Source organism: Triticum aestivum, chromosome 3B (assembly GCF_018294505.1).
Source record: "Triticum aestivum cultivar Chinese Spring chromosome 3B, IWGSC CS RefSeq v2.1, whole genome shotgun sequence".
NCBI lineage: Eukaryota > Viridiplantae > Streptophyta > Magnoliopsida > Poales > Poaceae > Triticum > Triticum aestivum.
In genome coordinates this window covers 810116197-810122207 of record NC_057801.1, presented here as the reverse complement: position 1 = coordinate 810122207, position 6011 = coordinate 810116197, and the positions used below count along the sequence as shown (strand labels likewise).

Here is a 6011-nt window from a genome sequence, read left to right as displayed (position 1 = left end):
AATAAATAGAAGAAAAAATAGTTGTGATCAACTTGACTAAAAAATAAGCATAGATGCTTATTTTTAATGACTTATTACAACTCACAAATAAATAGAAAAAAATAAATATAGTAGAAAAGAAAAAAAACTATATAAAAAACTACTCAGAAATAAATAGAAGAAAAAATAGTTGTGATTAACTTTACTAAAAAATGAGCAAAGATGTGCTTATAGAGAAAATTCAACCTAAATTCATAATAAATTTCTACAAACTTTAGAGAAATTCAGTATGAATTTAGGTCAAATTCCCTCTATAAGGGCATGTATTTTCATGTTGAGAGGAGCTCAACAAGGCAGAGAGGGAGGGGCTTATAAACCGGTGTGAGTGCCCTTCGATTGGCGAGATGGGACTAAACTCGGACCGCAACGAGGACCAACCCTTTAGTCCCGGTTCGTAGGATGAACCGGGACCAAAGGCTTCCCTTTAGTCCCGGTTCAGGCCAACAACCGGGACCAATGGTGGTGGGCTAGGAGCGAGGCCCTTTAATCCCGGTTCGTCCCTCCAACCGGGACCAAAAGGCCCAGACGAACTGGGACCAATGGCCCACGTGGCCCGGCCGGCCCCCGGGGCTCACGAACCGGGTCAAATGCTCCCATTGGTCCCGGTTCTGGACTGAACCGAAACTAATGGGCTGGCCCTGCCTGGACCATTGCCCCCTTTTCTACTAGTGATGGTCATGCCTCTCGCGAAAGCAAAAATGTGCCTCTCACGAAAGCAAAACCATGCCTCTCTCGAAAATGCATTTTTTTCGTTTCCGAGAGTCATGGCCGTGCCTCTCTCGAAAGCAAAAAGGTGCCTGTTGCGGAAGAAAAAAAACAAAAATGTGTTTTTTTCGTTTTGGAGTCATGGTCGTGCCTCTCGCGAAAGCAAAAACGTGCCTCTCGCGGAAGCAAAACCGTGCCTCTCGCGGAAGAAAAAAATGAAAAGGCGTCTTTTTTTCGTTTCCGATAGTCATGGTCGTGCCTCTCGCGAAAGCAAAAACGTGTCTCTCGTGGAAGTAAAACCGTCCCTCTCGCGGAAGGGAATAAATGTGTTTTTTGGCGCAAAAAGATTTTTTTCGAAAAAAATTGATCCAAAAGCTAAGAAAGACAGGTGGAAAACCTAAATGTCGAAAAAAACCCCAAAAAAGTTTAAAAAGCAGAAAATGCATGCGAAAAAATAAAAATATATATAATCCGGAGGGAGCGCCCAGAGCGTGACACGTGGCGGGGTGGATAAGAGCGTGCCAAGTGATGCTGGTCGTTGTGAGGCTCCGAAGGAGCGCTCGTCAACTAGTTGCTCTCCGGTGTAACTCCACTCACGGCTTCCTCCATCCTGAGCAAACTTGCCTATTCTAGCTTTCTAGTTATGCTTTTTTTTTCGAGCAAGTTACCCTTTTCTGAGTGCAGCGAGTCAGTGCTCAGGCTCATCTGCACCTGGTGATAAACTAATTCACAAAAATTCAGAAAGTACAAATCTTTTTGCATGGTAGACAATTTATTGCGTGACGTCCATTCCAGTTGGATATTTGAGTAGCTCTCAGCAAAAAATACAAATCAGGTCAAAACAGTACATGAACAGTAAACTTTTTTACAAACTCCAAAATTGTCTTTTTTGTTGAGACCTACTCACATGTTCAAATGATCTGAAAATTGGAGAGGACCACACACATCAAATTATCTACCATGCAAAAACTATTTGGAATTTATTAAAATTTTCTAGTATTTATTTTGATTGTTTTTCTTCAACGCAGGTGCAAATGAGCCTGGGCTCAGAAACGTATATTTGCCTTTTTCTTCTTTATTTCCATTTTGCTAGTTATTAATTTATTCTCCCTTTTATTTCCTTTATTTCTTCACAAAGTTTCCATGTGCAGTATGTTTATTCTCGGACTGTAATTTAAGTATAAGGTGAAACATATAAAAATCTTTTTAGGCAAATATCGGTAATCACGGCATAAGTTAAGAATGTCAGATCTTGAGCCACCAATCAATTAGTTGCCCGCTGATTTCATTCCTCTTATATATATGCAGTCACGCCGAACGTACGCCATCCAGTAAATCCCGTTACCTAGACCGTTACTAAATATAGACAAACAGCGCCGCCACGCACGCCTGTGACAATGGCGGCCTTTCGGCATCTCAGCGCATGCAGCTTCTGCATGTGGCTCCTCCTGACCGTAGCTTTCGCCGGCGTCCCAAACCCACCAACCCTGCCGCCGGGCTTCCACAGCCGCGATGGCTGCTACAGGACGGTGACGGGCGTGCCGAGTTGGTGCTCGGGAGAGTTCATCCGGGCGCTCTTCCCTGGCATCCAGAGCTTCGAGATCACCGACTACTGCTGCTTGCTGCTCACCTGCGTCGGCGAGTCGTCGTGCGACTCCGCGCTCCGCGCCGTCTGCCCGCCCCCGGAGGCTGATCGGCCGTACCAGACGCGCTATGCCGGCCGTGCGGTCAATAACAGGCACGATTATTAAGTAATATACGAAGCCTGCGTATCATAGTACTACATGTGCATGCGTGTGTATCTGTTTGATTTGCAATTCAACTTTTGGTAGAACGTACTCCCTCCGTCCGAAAATACTTGTCATTGAAATGAATGTATCTAGATGTATTTTAGTTGTAGATACATCAATTTTCATCCATTTTGATGACAAGTATTTCCGGACGGAGGGAGTACTTGGAGGATGTATGCTGGACAGTTAGTCCCAACTAGATGACCAGTTGCGCCAAATGGCGCAAAGACCCGTTTAAAACCATGTTCGTGTTGAAAACATTTACATTTTTTTCAATAACTGTATATTTGAGTACATTTGGTAAGAACTTATACCCCTATAAATAAAGGAAATTAAATGCAAATACGTTCTTAAGGTAATAATGCCACAAATTAGATCATCGGTAGGTCAAGATAGTTGAGTCTGCGATTAGGAACTTCGAGCAGCAGTAAACTTGCATTAAAAAAGGAGTAAACACAAGTGACACAATAAAATGTACTTAATACATGAACTTGTGAACATTGTCTACAGGAGAAGTTAATAGAAATAGTGGTCAATTACATCATATAATTTGGTTCTATACTCTTTTGTGTATATATCCTGAATGATACCCCTTTGTGATCAACTCTTTGTCCTCTGAATCGAATGGCACAGCTACTGCCCCTTGTGGAAAAAGAAAGGGTTCTGTAATACCCATAAATGTAAAAGGAAAACATCATGTGATGCATCTCAACCTGCGCAAAACAATGTAAAAACCATACATGCTATCTACATACCCTCATTGTCTAGCAAAGCATAAGTAGCTGAGGGACCCTATACAAAAGAATTGACAATTAGTAAGAAAGAAGCATGCCACTTTACATGGAACAAAAAAAATGATTATTATGGTGAGCGCAGAATAACATGAAGTTGTCATGTGTAGCCAACAACTGCAGCTATCTGTATAGGCTACTGCTACTTTACAATCTATATTGACAGGAATATTTGTGAAGTCATTCAAATCTATCTTAAGTGAAAACATACTTATAAGGCATACTTAATTCTCTCCGTTGTTCATTTTCCTTTTGATGTCACTTTATTCATATGGCAAGTATGAGTTTAATCATCAGTAGACAGAAACTTTGTGTGAATCAAAATACCAAGTTTAGTATGGAAACTATAGTTTCTCCATATGTCATTATTTCAAGACAAAGCATGTCATTCACACCCACTTAGAATCATAATTTCCAGTAAACTTTCCATACAGCAATATCAATAAAAAGGCTTTTGTTCTTTACCTTTAATAGAAGAGGCAACTGGCTGAGGCTGCCCTAGCAAGAGGTCAAACTGTCGATTGCAGAGCTGAAGCGCTATTGAAAGTAATTACATCACCTGCTCGATGTACAAAATAACCATTATATCATATATCATATTTTACGATTAAAACAGCAAAAGGAGTAGAGAACGGCAAAAGGGAACTACACAATTTAGTCAACAAACTAAGTTTAGAGGCGCAAATGTATGACGGAGCTAGCGCACGAATTCCTTTCGCTGGTCTCGGTGTGAATTACGTAGCCTGACAACTAAATTTCAAATCATGGCATGATGGCAAGCAAGGAAAAGGTGCCAATTCACCACCACTACCAAATTCCTCCACATCCAGCTAACTTTTATGGCTTCATGCCAACATTGGCCAACTCCTTTAACATGTAGTAGAAACAAATGATTTAATTTATATCAGACAGTAAAATCTTCCCTCAAGTCTGAAAGTACCACAGACCCTGATGTAAGGAGCAGAATAAATTTAAACCATCAGGCGCATTGTATCTAAAATCAGGGCCAACCTCTCAAATCTCTATATGGTGTTCTTGTCCTCGAGAAATAGAAAAGCGAGTTATATACAAGGAAAATGTACCAAAAGCAAGGCGAGTTAGTTGTTTCAGACATGCAGTCCTTGCTAAACATTTAGCCGAAAGAAGTAGAATAACTAACCCATCACTAATGCTTAAGTACAGTATCTGATTTTTTTTCTGGCCATGCAAACATGTAAATATTTAGCAGATATGTAGACTAAAGTGTCAACTAAAAAACACTGACCGCAATTGGAAGAAACATAATCAGTCTAGAATAAGCATTTGTAGCTAGATAAATTACTTATTTCAAGTTGACTGCTATTTCTTTTAGGAAGCAAATCATGGCAGGAAGTCAACTATTAAATGGCAAGAAGATGATTGTCCAGCAGTTTTTCCTCTGGTTGATTTCGGGTAAAACAGAGAGGCCATACCAGCTACACTTCCTCATTTGTAAATTCCCGACGCTTGTTCTTGTTTTGATTCATTTAGGCTGGCTATCTTCTTGCTGCTTGAACCACACGTTATTTTCTCTTTCTTGAGACCTCTACATAGATAGAGGAAAATCAAGAAGATGAAAATTCCATTAGAGATCAAAATATCGACCTTCACTATCACAACCAGTCATAGAAAGTTAAAACTGAAGAGCAGAAAAATTCGTTGAATGAACCAGAGATGCGGTGTCAACTTTCTTAAGTTCCAGTTAAGATTTTTTTACATTCTAAAAGAGTGATCATGCATGCCATTTTACCTTTTTGTTATCCCAATTCCATGGATAAATGAATTAATTGTAGTTGCTGACACTCCTCGTTACTGTAGCCTTGCCAATGCTTGAGAAATCTGTCAAAGGGAAACTTGCAACATCATTAACCTAACAATGATTCTGAAAGATACTACAGCGCTAAGTCTGTTTACGATACCTACACAAAAGATGCTTTAATAATCGTAGATTTGATATTACCATCATACTGTACTTGGTCAGCTAAATAATCCTCCCACCAGCCATAAGAGGAACTTAACAAAGTAAGCTAACAAAAAAATTTAAGAAACAAGAACAAGCTGAACATCGCAAGGCAAAACACTCCGGCATGATTAGATATGGCACTGTCGTCAACAATGATAACTTTACAACACGTCAACATGTCATCAAAGAGGAACTCACCTAGCACAACCACCATGTTGAGATTGTTTTCTTTGTCTCTTCTTCAGACAAATCCAAATTGCCCACATGCTCATGTTCAAAGCATCTGTTCTCAACATCAAGAGGAAACAGTAGAAGAAGATTTTTTGTACATGTTCTTATCAGCAGTAAATTGGGGCAAATAAGACAAAAATTAAACACATGTTCTTAGCAGGAGTAAATGCAAATAATACAGAAATCCTATGTGCTACTGTAATAATGCTGAAATTTAGCACAGTAGAAACACATATAACATCAACCACCTAGAGATAGATCAAGTGGAAACAACCAGCATGCGGACGGGAAATACATATAACAACAACCACTTAGAGATAGTCAATATAGCAAACATATATAGAACCAATAAAGTTGGAGGCGTACCTGCTAGCCTGCAAGATCTCTCTCGCACACCAAAATAACACGGCCTCCTGCAGAACAAAGGGATCTAAGAATGGCCCATAAAACCAAGCGACATAGCAGTGGAAGGGA

The 6011-nt window shown here is 40.1% G+C and overlaps 1 long non-coding RNA gene across 1 annotated transcript; it reads right to left on the bottom strand.

The window, feature by feature from the left end:
• Nucleotides 1-3034: 3034 nt before the first annotated feature.
• LOC123072583 (uncharacterized) lies at nt 3035-5491 on the bottom strand. Its single transcript, XR_006435263.1, has 6 exons — nt 5094-5491; nt 4777-4889; nt 3791-3884; nt 3290-3326; nt 3166-3197; nt 3035-3126 (listed from the first exon to the last, which is right to left on the bottom strand). It is a non-coding gene; the product is annotated as an uncharacterized lncRNA (long non-coding RNA).
• Nucleotides 5492-6011: the final 520 nt, after the last annotated feature.